The following is a 15,867-nucleotide window of genomic DNA, read 5'->3' as shown; positions in this document are numbered from 1 at the left end:
AAAGGCCTTCACCATTGAGATGTCATTATTTATCTGTGTAAAGTAAGTTAAGTAGCTGGGCAAACACATGAAGCAAGTTTACTGCCAGCTAAGAGCTGATCCCGAAATTTGACTGCACAGAGTAGTCACGGATGAAAGTGGGCTGGGTACTTTGGTTTCAACTTATGGTTCTTGGGGTGTCTCTGTGTTTTATCTAAACAATGCAGTATTCTTATATGTCCCATCAAGAGATTGGTGCCACTGGATCCAGTGTAGCAGGTTTTTTATACTGTATAGCGACCAGGTCACACTGGGGTAGCTGGTTCGTAAAACCAGAATGTTAGATGTTGCACACTAGTGGCCCTGGGCCAATTCCTTGCATTGTGTTGGAAACATGAGGAATTCCCCTAAAGGTCTTAAGCTACGTAGTATGGGTGAGCAGCATAAAGGATTCACTGTGATTCAAGGCCAGATATGAAAAATGCTGTGGTAAGGTGCAGCAAATGATCTGGAAAATCTGAGGAGAGTGAAATTAATATTGGCCAATTCAGTCAGGAAAGGTATTGTGGATCAGGGGACATTTGAGCTGGGCCATTTTCTGTGCTGGACAGAATAAGTGCCTCAGTATATTTTCTGCTGTTTTTATTTATCTTTACAGAGATTTTAAGCAATTTTATTCCAAGTTTTTGCCTGAGTTTTGCTAGATCTGGGGAGTTATATGTAGATTTAAACATGGGTTTTAAATCTACGGACATTTTAAATCAGGTCAAAGGAATCCTGGTTCTCTTTTAAGATCTAATGTCTGATCATCGTGATTTGGACTTCAGAGTCTTGCGTCTTCCTCTTGTTTGAAAGTGCTTCCCTTTCCTTCAGCATGGATTGCGCATCTTCCCTCAGAGCCTGGCACATAGTAGATGCTCAGTGGACACTTGTTGACCTGAACTCACTTCGGTATCCTTTCTAAGTCTGATCCATGCAGGAAGAGCTCTCTGTTCCTCCTTGCGCTCCAGCCTGTGTCAAGTGTGTTCCTTATTGGGGCTTTTGCATTTGATGCTCTCTCTGCCTGTCTCCCTCAGACACTCACATTTTGTTCAGCTCTCTTCTCAAAGGTCACCTTCTTAAAAGAGGTCTTTCTTGAGGACCGTAAAGTATCACCCTGTCATATTTTATCCCCTTACTTTGCTTTATTTGCTGTTTTTGTTTCTTTATAGCACTTAATCACTACCTGGAATCATATTATCTGCTTATTTGTTTATTCGCTCACTTTCCCTTCCTCTAGAATTCAAGCTCCATGAGGGCAGAAGCTTTGTCTTCTCATATCTGTTTTTCCACATAGAGCAGGACCTCATTTAGCACCTGTCTTCATTGTAAAGAGTGGGCTCTGTCTGTATGGCCTGTTTTTATTCATCAGTACTTCGAGGTCCAGCATGCTGCCTGCCATGTGTCAATGTATAGTCAGTTTTTACGTGAGTTGAGAGAGGTGTTTGAGGTGGATTCAGAAGTCACAGGTTCTTATCAGTCATATTCTTCCTTCTTCCTTGCCTTCTCCAATGTCTTTAGATGCCATCTCAAAACATAGCTGCTTCTGAGGCACAGAAGACGAGGCTTGCTGTGTTCATGCACTTGGGGTGCTATGACACATCTTAGGCCTTTCAACCATAATGCTATTAAACTGGCTCACCAGTTTAGTTCTAGTTTCCTTGGGCCATTTAAGTCCTAGGGATCCTATCACAGTAGAACTTACGGAAACAGAGATGGTAGTTTGAATGATTAGTAACTTGTCCAAGGTCACACAACTGACAAGTGGCAGAGGCGGGTTTTGAAGTTAGATCAGCTAACTGCAAAGCTTCGGCTCTTAACCTAGGTTCTAAGGTTTCTTCATGCAGGATTGCTGTGACTGCTCTAAGTCCTATCAAGATTAGTCTGAGGGTTTGTTCTGCAAGTCAAGGGCAGCTATTGCATTTCTGCATTTCTGTAGAGGTTAGACCTTGTTTAGGAATCTCTTGGACAATTTTTCGCTGTGTTTTTTTTTTTCTGGTTCTCTTGGCACATTGTATTCTACTTTTTGTTTGTTAGTGAGAAGCCCTTTGGGTACTTACTGTTTCAGAAAAACCTAATGAGACAGCTGTGATTGGGAGGAAGACCTATATTGTAAATAGCTCTTTTCTTGGGCTGCCAAAAAGGAAGAAACTTGGGTGGAGGGGGATTTTACTACCATCCTGTCTGAGAAAATTACAGTTTCCAAGTAAAGAAATTACAGTTCTTCATTTTCATTTAGTTTTTATTTAATAATTCCCTATTCACCAAAACTTCTCGATGTATATTTAGGGGCATAGGGAAGGCCTTACTGGTTGGAAATGTTGCAGCTTTATGCAGGAAAGTCCTTGGCTATCTTCCTTGTCTTTTCTAATTGTTTTGAGGTAGTTTTAGTGCTGATTTAAGGTATCCGTACCTAATCACCTGTAAACCAGAGACTTGGAGGTAAAAATTAGAAAATGACAGAGGGCTTGCACTTCCTAGATTTTCCAGATCCGTTTCATTTTCTATAATTATAATCCATTGTCAGGCGCAGGTATGTAATTTTTGGTTTAGAAAATGAGATCATCGTACGAGTGTAACAAAGTATACATCGTACAAAATGTGCTTTTAGCTCTTTGTCTGGCATGTGCTATAGGAATTCAAGCTGAATAAAGTGTGGAGATACCAGGATGTACCTTAGGCTCCTGACCTTGTCACCAGCATTCTTAATTGACAACAAATAATATCTAGATATCAAAGCACACATATCCTCTTTTTTCACTGAAAATTTTTCTTAAGATTTTAGGCCTAATATGTACAGGCACATTAAGGTGGCCCTTGTCACACATATACAACCATTTATTATTAGCATTTCAATGTTTTTTTATCTTCTTTTCCCTATGCATAGGTTCTCCTCATTCTTTTAAAACTTATTATAAAAAAACTACATGATTACATTTTCATTGTAAATGTTTTAAACTATGATAGAAAAAGAACAGAACATGAAAGTCCCTCTTCACCATTCTGCTGTGTCCACAACACATTTCCTTCCCCAGAGATAACCAACACTTGGCGAGCACTCTTCCCGTTACCATCCACGGGGGGTGTGTGGGTGTGGTGTGTGGGTGTGTGTGTGTGTGTGTGTGTGTGTGTGTGTGTGTACATATGTATTTATAAAACGGGGCTCATATTTGTGTATTATACAATGACTTTTTCACTTACCCATAGCAAAGTATGTTTTCAGAAACCTTTTCATGTCAGGACATATAGATCCAACTTCTTTTCTTTCCTTTGTTGTTGTTGGTGTTGGTTCTATAATAATTCATTTTATGGGTGTACCTGATATTTAATTGCTCACCTACTGATGGACATTAAATTTTTAGTTTTTACTCTTATCAATGAAGCAATCCTGTACAAGTATGTGACTGTACACATGTATAAATGTTTCTGTTGGATAGCTGCCTGGCAGTGGAAATGCTGGCTCAAAATGAATGCCTATTTTTGGTTTTGGTGGATGCTGCCAAATTGTCTTCCCAAAGGAATTTACCAATTTAAACTCACACCAGTGGTATTTAAGACTGCTTGTTTCCCTGATCTTTATAAACACTTTATAATGTCATTATTTTCATTTTTGTCAGTCTGAGGTGAAAAGAGTTATATGATTATTTTAATTTGCTTTCTTTTGGGTTGTGTCCCTGTAGATCAGTTCTTGTCTGCCTTTTAGGAATTCCTCAGTATTGCCAGATACTTGACATCTTTTCTTATTTTCTTGTGATGAGTCGGTCTGTCTGTCTATCTGTTTATTTGTGGTATAGGGTGGGAATTGTTCCTGTCACTTCACAGAACTTCAATCAGGAGATGGAATAAACTTGTGCACTTCAATCTACTATCCTGATACATTTTTCTCATATATTCTTTCTCTACATTATATTACAATTGTGCTTCTTTTTCTTCTGCACATGCCTTATCTCCATTCCCTTTGCAAATTTGGATCTTTGAATCCTCCCCTTTTTAGTCATTGTTACCTCAGTTTGTCCCTATGTATGCTGAATGTTCATTACTATCTTGTTATAACAATTCTGTTACTATTATTTAAGCTTATAATGCCCTTCTTAGTTCTTAGTAAGGGTTGCACTCCTCTGCTTCTATTTGGCTGATAGTCACTTTACTTCTAATTGTGTGTTTTTTTCTTTTGTCATTTTGTTTTAGGTGAGCTGAACCTTTTCAATATTTCCTGTGTGCAGGCCTCGTAGTGGAGAATTCCCTCAATTTTTATATGTCTGGAAAGGTCTTAATTTCTCCTTCATATCTAAAGGAGAGCTTAGCTGGATACATTATTCTAGGCTGGTAGTTCCTTTCACTTAATAGTTTAAATATTTGATTCCATTCCTTTCTGGCTTGTAAGGTTTGCACTGAGAAGTCCGAGGATAATCTAATGGGTTTTCCTTTGTAAGTTACCATTTTCTTCTCCCTGGCTGCCCTGAGAATTCTGTCTTTGTCATTGATTTACACAGATAAATAATGACATCTCAATGCGCTAGCACAGTGTCCGATCCAGTTCAATTCAGTAAATGTTTATGCACTACCTTCCACATGCCAGAGTGCCAGTCTCCACCCCTGAGTAGAGTGGGAAAGTCAGACAAGTAATCAAATGACAAAACTGTACACTGTGTGACATTCTTTGAAGGAAGTATACAAAGGGTAGCTAGCTCATGGGGAAATAGGAATAAGGGAGGCTTTGCAGAAAAGGAGATACTTGGGCTGAGCCTTAAAGTGTAGAAGAAACAAAGAGGAAATATCCAAATTTGAGGTCTCCCTAATAGTCCCAGCAAATTGGGGCAATCGCGAGTAACTGTGAGCAGCTGCAACACACAAGTGAAAAACTGGTGAATACAAGGATGGAGAAGCAGGCAGAGCCAGATCACAAAGGATCCTGTATGCTATTGTAAAGTGTTCAGCAGGGAACCATTAGATAGATATATGTTTTAGAAAAGCCCTTCTGTTGATAGCTGGGGGGTGGGAACCTAGATGGTCAATTTGTTATTCACCATACTGTTGTGATGGCCCGACATATTTCGGAATTTGAAAAAAAAGAATCATTGTGCTAAGCAGCTGTGTAGGTGATGGACTGGAAGAAGTGTGTGACTAGATCCAGGGAGCCCAGTTAGAAGCAGGCAAGAAGTAAGGACCTGAATGAAGGCAGTGGTAAGGAGGACAGAAAAAAAAAGGATCAATTCAACAGAAAAGACAGGATCTACTGACTAAATGACAATAGGGGGCATAAGGGTGGGTGTGAACTGAACAATTCAGTGAATAACGAGAGTAAATTCAGGAGGAAAACCAGGGTTGCTTTGTTTTATGCTTGTGGTAGTGTGAGATAGCAGAGGACAGAAGAGGAGGCAGAGGGACTTTTGTTTTGCATTAGTTGAGACTGAAGTGAATTTGGGCTCCTACATGCAGCTGTCCAGTCATAGGTGGAATGAGGGTCTGGAACACCATGGTTAAATAGTTAGTTTAAAATGACAATGTTCAAACGTTTACATGCATGCATGTAACCTGTACTTGACCTTTACAATCATATTATAGAGTAGGAAAGTATGTATTGTTATTTCCATCTCACAGGTAAGAAAACTGAAGTCCAACTGACTTGCTGGTTGTCATATAGCTAATTAATGTGGAACTGAAACAAAAATCCCACATCTGACTTCTAAGGTATACTCCTTCCAGTTTTTCAAGGCAAGGCTTTTGACCTTGACTCTTCAGAAAAAAACAGCTTGGAGCTCTATGGGTTTCCTCCTGCATTAGTTCTCAGGAGGTCAAAGGCTCTCAGAGCACCAAGTCAGGATAGGGCCTTCTCCATTACAGACTGTGAAGAGGGAGCAATGGCAATGAACTTGAGGGGGAAGAGAGGTTCTGGGCAGCTTTCCACTAATTCTTCATTAAATCAATAAGGAAGGCCTAAACAGGAGTTTGTCTTATCAGCCTTTTTTTGCCAAAGGCCTTCAATTTTCCTCTTTTGGTTATCCTTGAGAAAGGCAGGTTTATCGCTGAACCTCAGGAAGGGCTGGCAGTTTTCCAACACAATGAAATATTGTCTAAAGTTAGTCTAATTTTAAAAAGACTTCATCTTACTTAAATGAATTTCATACATCCTTACTAAAATGCTTTCTCCCTACTTAACTGTTGAAGGTAAAAGGAGAGATAACAAGGAGCCTACAAAACCGTCGTCACATTGTCAAGGAAGCTTGTGATCCTTAGAGAAAGACAAAACTTACACGGAGACACAATCGGCATAAAGTCCCCAAAGGAATTCTAGCTAACTGGGAAAAATTAAACACATATTTTTATTTCTGCCCACTCCTAAACCCCATTAAAATGAGAGTAAAAACAAACAGAAAAGGAACGGGAAAAATATAACAGTGAACATAAAATGTCAACATTTTTTTTGGAAAATGAAGAGTAGTTAAGTTAACAGAGCTGAGAGAGTGATTCCAGAGAAGGGGATGCCTATTCACACATTTGACCTAGGAAAGCTCAGGAATTAGAGGTACTAGGTGACACAGGATATAAGGGATGAGAGGCTGAAAGGAAGGGCATGATACAAATTCTGTATAAAAAGGTGTTAGACTACCAGGTCTCCAGTCACATATGGGGCAGCCAGTGGATTATTACTCCTGTACCCAGGCAGGAGAAGGTGGATTTATTCTGTGAAGGAATTGAACCAGATGGGTTCTAGACTTGGTGACATTAGGAACAGCAGAAAGTAGGAGAGCCACTGTATTAAAAACAAAGGTCCTAAAAGGAAGTCTACATCCTGAAGAATAAGATCCCAGCCTTGCTCATCCACTTGGCTCCCAGAATGCTGGCAGCGCCCCCGCCCCCCCACCTCCCACCACCAAACAAGAGGTTGGAAGTTTCTTTCCTGGAGAAACCAAATGCCAACACAGAAAAGTTAAATAGATGCTGACTTTGGGGGGTTCCCCAACAAAGCACGTAGATTCCTGCCCAGTCACTTTATAGTATATAAAACCCATCCTTGACAAGTTCCTTCCACTTCTGCATAGACCATCCAATCGGCTTTTTAGTGTCTCAGTCTTAAATGAAATGACAACCAAGGATCATCACACATGAAAAGACAGAGCACAAAACAAAATAAAGAGACTCAAAGGAACAGAAACAAGGAACCAAATAAAACCTCAACAATATTATCATGTGAGAACAGGATCAGAAAAAACTGGAACAATCAGTGCACAGTTCTTGGAAATTAAAAAAGACAGAATATATAAATAAAAAGCTAGAAGATATAAGTTTCAGTAAATGTCTCAGAAAGTGGAACCAAAGAGATGGGAAATACAAGAGAAGAGACTTAAAAAGTTAGAAGACCAAGAGAATAAGAAGAAAAGAGAAAATTATCAAAGAAATATCTTCAAAAATTTTCCTAGAACTGAGGGATATGAACTTCCAGTTGAAAGAGTCCATCCTATGCTCAGTATAATAAATGATTTTTTTTTTTTAAACCCACTCCCAGGGCACACTGTGAAATTTTAGAATGCATTTCAGAACATATGAGATAAAGAGAACACAGTTTCCAGAGAGAAAACAGTTTGCAGACAAAGGACTGAGTGACATCAAAATTTTCAACAGCATCTCTGGAAGCCAAAAGACAAAAGAGCAATCCTTTCAAAATCCTGAGGTGACATGATTTCCAACCTGAATTCTACAGCAGACAAATTATCAGTAGAGTATGAATAGAGAATAAAGATAATTTTAGATATTCAGGGTCTCAAATTTTACCTCCCACACACCCCTTTATCAGGAAGCAGCTAGAGGATATGCTCTACCAAATAAATGAGCAAACTAAGAAGAAGGAAGACGGGCATCCAGGAAACAGCAAAAACAGGCACAGGGAATAAGCCTGTGCAACAGCAAACCTCAAGAAGAGGCAGACCTGACACAGGATGCAGGGTCCAGGGAGATGTCTGCAGGAGAAATTGGAACTCGCAAGATCAATTCATGTGTCTGCCTGGGACATAGAAAAGAATATTTAGGGATTTAAAAATTATGATCGTAATTTGGGAATTAAGAGTGAGCTGGACATAGAAAACACAGAAAATCAACGAGAGGTAGTTAATGGGCTGTACGAGAAAAAAAAAAAGAGAGGGCTATAGTATAGTAATTGGTTCAGCAGGTGAATAATACTAACAGCCATAATAATATAAACATAAACATTCAATACTGGTATAATTAAAAATTATGATAGGATGAAGGGAGAGGTAGTGGACCAAGAGAGTGCAAGAAGGCTAAACTCTCCTCTTTAATAACAAAGACTGATAAAGGATGCCTGAAGTTTAAAAATCAAGAAATAGCAACATAAACATAATAATCAGAAATATGGAGGAAACACCTGAGGAAAGCTAAGAGCCGGAAATGGCTGCTTTCCCAAAAGAAATTCAGACGTGCATGAATGGCCTTCTGTTAAGAATGGTGCAGAAACAATTCTGACACTATGTGACAGGTTGGACGAGCCCTTGTCAACTATGAAAGGTATAAACATGGTAGCCTTGGCTTTTTGTGGCCATGTCTTTTTTGTGTTGCAAGCATGTGATGAAACACAGTGACTTTAAAGGATTTATTCACTCATGAGAGAGAAACACAAGCGGAAGGGCAATGCTCCGTTTTAACTTCACAGATTACACAACTCAAGAATTTTTTGCTCCGTAATGCTAACAGGAATTCCCCCCTCTCTCTTGTCAAGGACAATTGTCTTCAGAATAGACATAATGGTTATATATCTAATGTTGCTCTCTACAGCATTCTATTCTGGGCCTTTCTGTCTCTAGTAAGTGATGTGTGTGGACACACATAAATCAGCAAGTTCCTTGACAGCAGGGACTGTTTAAAATCTGTACATTCACTCTGAAAATTGCTATTTTCAGTTGCTGCTGTCTTAGGCAAACCTAGCACTGCTTCCCTATCAATGCCTCTAACAGGAAGGGAGAATCTAAACAGTGGCATGTGGGAGTGCAGAGTGAAACTGTCGTTTCAATATGGATATGGACACGACAACCTGAGAAGTACACTACCATGAGGTGAACATACAGGAGTTCTGTGCTGCTACTACGATGTATTCATGAAAATTCACAGAGAAATCAAATATGTACAAGCCATATTTCCGCCCTGGTTTATACTATTACTTTGGGGGCCCTTAACTTTTGTTTCAATTTACCTTTGAAGGCATCTTAACACTTAAGCATTCACTATCTGTTCTACAACTGCCAAAAAGGCATAGACCTGCTGAACTGCATAAAAATGGTCTCCAGGATTCAAAACACTGATTTTAAGTAGTAAATCATTCAATGTATTCACTCACTGAGCAAAACAGTTGTCACACTGCATGCTCCGTGATAGCAGGGATTGTGCCTGTCTTGTGCCACCTTCCAAAGCAGCAAGCATACCATCTGGCGCATGGTAGATACTCAAATACCTGGGGAGAGGAAAGAAAGGGAAAAGCCAAAGCACTGTCTAGGTACCTTACAATAAATAAAACTAAGTCCCTTCGCTAAAGAACCTCAGGGACAAAGAAACGAAAATTATAATGTAATGTGATACTTGTTATAAAAGAACTGTAAAAATGCTAAGGGAGTGGAGAGGAAGGCTTGGATGAATGGCATTCCATTAGCAAGAAAAAAGGAAGCAAAGGCTTTGCAAACTGGGGAAGAGTGTGTGATCACACTGCAGTCAAGTTCTGATATTTTCAAAACAGACCCTTCTCAGTTTTCTGCATTCCTCATATGACGTCTTTTTTCCTAGAAGAACATGTTCCTTCCTGCCTCTTTCCCAAAACCCCACTCCACCTTGCCTCTTCAACTCCTGCTCAGTACTGAACAAAGCTCACCTCCTCAGGGAACTTTTTCCTTTCCTTTTCAGGCCAGGCAGGCTCTTCATGATCTACTTATAGAGCTCCTTATACTTTGCCACCATTACAACGATCTCAGTTTAAAGTTCTACATTTATCATTATTTGATTGTCTTTCTCTCTAGACTACAAACAACTTAAGAGGCAGATCTAAATATGCTTACCACTGTATCCTCACAGCTAAGAAGGTACTGCACCTGGCACACGCTGAGAGCTCAACAGGTAAGAGAAATCTACATCTAAAGGTCTGAGAGTGCCAGCTATTTAAAGAAAGGTATGGTAAATTAAATATAAGTGCAGACTCATACCACTCTAAGATAACATGTTACCTAGAAAGAAAAAGCAATGTTTCCTCTATTGTTTAGTGAATGTGTGAATATGTGGGTGTCTGTCTGAAGAACTTTTAAGAATGATCTGTCTGCCTGCCTTTCTGTCTGAAGAGGAGCTTTTAAGAATTATTTGCTCCCTGGCTTGTCAAAGTCGAAAGGCTTAACTGGGCTCAGGCAGGAAGGCAAGATGCCTCTATCATAAATCCTGGCATATATTTGTTGTTCTAGGATAATTATTAACAGCATCCTGGCCTGGACAATAAATTACATGGTCACTTTACTCCATCCAGACTTTGAGACCCCTTTCTTGGAATTTTGGTTCTAAAAGGCCTGGAAATAACAGCTAACCTTAAATGTTTGCTATGAGCCAACTATACTTTAAGTGGATTAAATAACTCAGTTGCCTTCTCACCAGAACCCTACAAGGGAACCCTAGAAAACTGATAAGTGTAGAGGTGAATAACTTACCCAGGGTCACAGAATTGGAATGAGTGACACTGGGATTAACTCTAAAACCTTAACCACTGGGCTATATACAACACCTCCTTAAAAATGGCTCTTTCCCTGCTGTTTTTCTCATTCCTGAATAAGATGAATTCTCCATTGCTCATATTCTTTCATTTCCGCCCTGCTTCACAGCCCCCACTCCTCATTCATTCTGTCTTGCTCTTTTTTCTTGCTCTCCAGAGTCCTAAGAAACCAATAAAGAGTACTGAGAGAGAGGCACTATGTTCTGGGTAGGAACCGGGTCCCAGAGGGAAATGAAGAGGTAGTTAACTAAAAAACTCCCATTAACATTTCCAGAAATCCAATTAGCTAACAAACTTTGTTACTTAAGGTCCCTAGTGAAAGTATCAATCAGCATTATAATGAAAGGTACAAGTTGAATGAATTCATTTAATCTGAAAGTAAATTTAAGATGATTATATTGTTGTTTTGAGGAAATTAAGATGACAGAAATTTCAATACAGAAGTTAATACATACAAAAGGAATGAACACCTCAAATGAAATTTATTATCAGGTTCTACACATACCACATATACTTCCTAAATGTGCCAAGAACAACAAAAATAGTACTCTGAATGTGGCTAATATGTAAGCTAAATGTCGAAGATCTAATTTTTTTTTCCATACATCCAGCTCACCCATATGAGTGAATCCTGTACTTGACTCATATTAGCTACAAAAGCTCTTAGTAAATTATCTAACTACTATGTAAAATGGAGATGTCACTTGCCCTATCCCTACCCTGAGAGGGTTATTTTATGGAATAAATGGGATAATGTATGGGAAAAAAATGTAAACTGGAATCTAAGATATAAGGGCTTCACATCTATATCTAAAGTGAGGCAGACATTCTAAAGAATGAGACCAATGTAAATGAGCTGACATGAAAAACATGTAAGATATATGAAGTGGAAAATACACCTGTGTAACAGTATGTGGAGCATGATCTCATTTCTGTAAGAACGGTGTATTTTTCTAAGCCTATACTAACACATGCAAAGCTATATACCAAACTGTTAAGACTGATTAGTTCTGGGTGTGAGGCAGGTATTCTGTAAAAACACTCTCTCTCTCCCTGTCTCTGTCTCTCTGTCTCTCTGTCTGTCTGTCTGTCTGTCTGTCTCTCTGTCTCTGTCTCTGTCTCTCTGTCTCTCTGTCTCTCTGTCTCTCTCTCTCTCTCTCTCTCTCTGACAAAGACTCTCTCTCCTTGACCAAACCTTACTCAGGCTCCTTTGAGAACTGTTTTCAACTAGGCCTTGACTTTGGTCCCCACCTTGCTCAGTCTAGTTTTAACAAGAATCCTCTTGTAAGTAAGTTTAGCGACAGTCTCCCTAACCCTGGATATCTGATTGAAGTGCAATCCCCAACTATTATGTCTAAGTCTTTGTCCCGCCTTTAAGTCTTTGTCCCGCCTTTAGCAAAAATCCTGATAAGTCAGTTTAGCAAGAATTACTCTACCCTTGAAGTCTCTCCTCTTAGTAATTTTCCATCCACCAACCCCCTTACCCTACTCCTTGGCTATAAATCTCTCTTGTCCTTATTGTATTCGGAGTTGAGCCTGATCTTTCTCCCCTACTGCAGCTGCAGTAGTCTTAAATAAAATCTCCCTTACTGTCTTAACAAGTGTCAGAACAATTTTTTCTTTAACAACACACACCCACTTTTTCTTTTTAAGTGAAGCCAGATCTATTTCATAGACATGCTCCAGTTATGAGGTTCTTAAGAGAGTTCTTTTAAGGAGTTCTGAAGAAAATTTATTTCTGAATTTGGCCTCCTTTTTAAAAAACCATCCGTGGTCTTTGATTTTTTTCAGCCTCTGGAAGATTAAAATCAATTATTCCCATTTGCTTCTGAATGGAGCTCTTCAATCGTGGAGGCTAAGAACAAGCCTGCCCAAATGACTGCAGTACCAGTCCCCAGGGGAGGGGACAAAATGGGTCAGTGATTTCAAAGGCAAGTGCATTTTAGAAGACGTTGTAGGAATTGTACATAATGGTTAGATACTACTAGTTTAAGTAACAGTGAGGTTAGGGGAGGTGCATGAGTAAGGGGGAGGGGCGGGTAGGGGCTGTCTAAATCATTGATATTCTATATCCTAAAACAGTTCACAAATTTGTCCCTTCCTCTCCATTTCTAGTCACTGCCTTACTCCTGAAACAACCTCCAAAATGATCTTGACTCTCTCTCTCTACTGACAACGAAAAATACTCTCTACGATGTTTGTCGCTGTTAACTTCCTAAAATGCATATCCAATCAGGTTTTTCTCCTACAGAGTTGCTGATGCTCTCTCTTACCCATAGGAAAAAAGTCCTAAGGATCTTCCCAAGCTGTCCTCAGTTACCTTTTTGGCTCCACCACCCTCCATTCTCCAGTACAAACTCTGGGCACCAGGTATACGCCACCTGTCTTTGTATTTGCTGTTCTCTTTGCTTCACTCCACTTTCATCTCTGTGAAATCTCAAACATACTTCAAGGCCCTAGTGAAATGTCACCCCACTTTCCACGTTGAACTAACTTTAAGCAGCTCTATGGATCTCTATTTAAAACGTTTGGAATTATACGTTCTCTTTGTTTACAACAAAATTGTTTTCTTCATCAGACAATGATCTCCTCAAAGGCAGGGGCCTTAATTTATTCATCTCTCAATCCACAGTGCCTAAAACCTTCTTGTCCAAAACTGAGACACAGTGAAGAGAAGGGCGGCTATGCCAAACTGGAACTGAGCCTCTTGTCTTCCACTGAAATGTTCTTTTCACTCCATCACATATTAGGATAACTCTCCCTTACCTCCTCATATGACACTTGTCCTCGGCCCTCTCCTTTGATCATCTTTCCTGCCCTTCTCCCCTTACCTCTCTTCTGCAGTGACCTCCCAAGAGCCTTGAACGATCAATCCAGCAGACAGATTAAATACTAGAATTGTTAAGACTCACAGTCATTTTCCTAATGGTTAGATCTACAAATCTTGGTGTAAGGAATGGTCTGGTACTGTAAGGTCAGGTGAAGGGAAAGGGGTAGAGGTTAAGTCTGAAGTTTTCAAAGGAAGCCAGAACACTCTGAGAAGACAGATACACAGCAAGTAATCACCCTGCTGGGGTAACCTCTGACCCGCCTGGCATCTGGTCCAAGGCCAGGACTTCTTTTTCATTACTCTAAACCAAGACAGCCAGGATACAAGTAACCAGTCCTTCTCAGAATCATTTTATCAGTAACCTCCTCTTTGCTTTAGTTCTATGTAGCTAAGGTAACTTTCCCAAGCAGATTATTTCCTTTCTAAAAATTACACTCTGTTCTTGAAGGAAACATGGCAATTATTTCTGAAAATATGTACTTACAGGTTAGACAGATCAAATTTTGCTGTTTTAAGCGTTTCTGTTTAAACTAATTTTTAAAAATCATTTCTCCGTAATTTAGTAAGCACTGTGGCCACTTACTTGAAACTTCCGTTAGTGAAAATAGCTGAACAAGGCACATTACTTTGGGAAATTAAGAAAAAACAAAACCAAAAATGTTGGCTTTAACCAAGTCCAGGTTTTCTTACTTTCTTTGTCTTTATTTTGTAATATGTTTAAATTTAGTTCAATTCCAAAACCCATCTCAGGAACTCTGCTGATATCTGCATTTAATCAGCCTCCCAAATCTGCTCTATTTGCCAAATTCCTTTTCTCAGTTTTCCAAAAGGCACCTAGTACCCTGTCCTTGGAGTCTATCCAAAAACAAGCACTCATTTTGGATGACTAAGGACATTGGCAAACACCTAGCTAAAAAGCAAGGCAATGCTATGTGTAGCATCTACCAACTGAGGAAGGTTATAAAGGAAACAGGTTGCTGAGCAGGAGGACTTTTGCACAAATAGCTTTTTGCATCTCAAATTGTAAATATTGAAGTTAAGAGGCAGCCATTTACAACAACTGAAATTCTATATGGGAAGAAACATAGCCCCATATATCAAAGAGGAAAGCCCTATCATCTGCTGATGGCCTAGATTATGAATAAATCCTGTAAGTCATTAATGAGTCTAATAAATGTTGTCTTTTAGAAGTTCAATAGCTACAACAGAGTATATTTCACACTAGGTATCATACTAGACACCTAATACATATTAACTCTAATTTTCATACTAAATAGTAAAACAAGAACTTACATTTTATAAACTTTAACATGCTTAGAGAGATAAATAGAATATAGAACTAAAGAGAGGTGAGCCATCTGCCCAAGGACACACAGCTAGCATCGGGAGCCAGCATGCAAACTTGTTCTACTGGACTCCTACGTCTATATTATCGTTTACCAACTACTTCAATCAAGAGTCTGGCAGATTTAAATAACTGTTAGTTCATGCAGTTGTCCCTCGGTATCTATGGGGTACTAGTTCCAAGATCCCACATGGATACCATAATCCATGGATACTCAAGTCCCTTGCATAAAATGGCAAAAATGGCATAGTATTTGCTTATACCTATGCACATTCTCCTGTCTACTTTAAACCATCTCTAGATTACTTATAATACTTACGAATGCTATATAAGCAGTTGTTATACTATGTTAAAGAATAAAGACAAGAACAAATAGTCTGTACATTTTCGGTACAGACGCAACCATCCTAGGCCTCACTCTATGTTACAGCAACAATGTAACTTTTTTCTTCAAATATTTTCAATCTTCCTTGGTTGAACCCATGAATATGGAGGGCTGATTGTATAACCATTCTATAACTAGCGAAATACTAAACCTTAAAAAGTCTAACAATATCTCTGTGTCAGCTCCTAATACTTATGCCTTTGTGCACACCTACGTAGAGCAATTACTGACAAAAATTTAGAGACTGCCTCAAAGGCAAGACTTACGATGGCTCTAAAATGTAACATGAACTAAAAATACCACACTCTAAGCTGGTTCTTTGAAAATACCAATACAATCGTTAAATGTCTAACTGGACTATGTGAGAAAAAAAAAGAGGAGACACAACTTATTACTATCAAAAATGAAAGAGGGGCCATCACTACTGATCCCATGGGCTTTAAGGATAATAAAAGAAGTTTATGAACAACTCTATGCCCACAGATACTATAACTTACACGAAATGGGCCAATTCCTACCAAAATTCACCCAAGAAA

At 39.2% G+C, this 15,867-nt stretch overlaps 1 protein-coding gene across 6 annotated transcripts in view; it reads right to left on the bottom strand.

Annotated features, from left to right (window-relative positions):
• ANKS1A (ankyrin repeat and sterile alpha motif domain containing 1A) overlaps positions 1-15,867 on the bottom strand; it is a 173,574-nt gene that overhangs the window by 110,954 nt on the left and 46,753 nt on the right. The window contains exon 1 of one of the 6 annotated variants that reach the window (XM_023538472.1): positions 2,328-2,346. The exons of the other annotated variants lie outside the window; for them this stretch is intronic. The gene's annotated coding sequence lies outside the window, so the exon portion shown is untranslated. Of the gene's footprint in view, positions 1-2,327; positions 2,347-15,867 lie in introns of those variants that run through there. 6 annotated transcript variants of the gene reach the window in all.

This window comes from Pteropus vampyrus, unplaced genomic scaffold (genome assembly GCF_000151845.1).
Source record: "Pteropus vampyrus isolate Shadow unplaced genomic scaffold, Pvam_2.0 Scaffold225, whole genome shotgun sequence".
In the NCBI taxonomy this organism is placed as follows: domain Eukaryota; kingdom Metazoa; phylum Chordata; class Mammalia; order Chiroptera; family Pteropodidae; genus Pteropus; species Pteropus vampyrus.
This window is presented reverse-complemented; position numbering and strand designations above follow the sequence as displayed.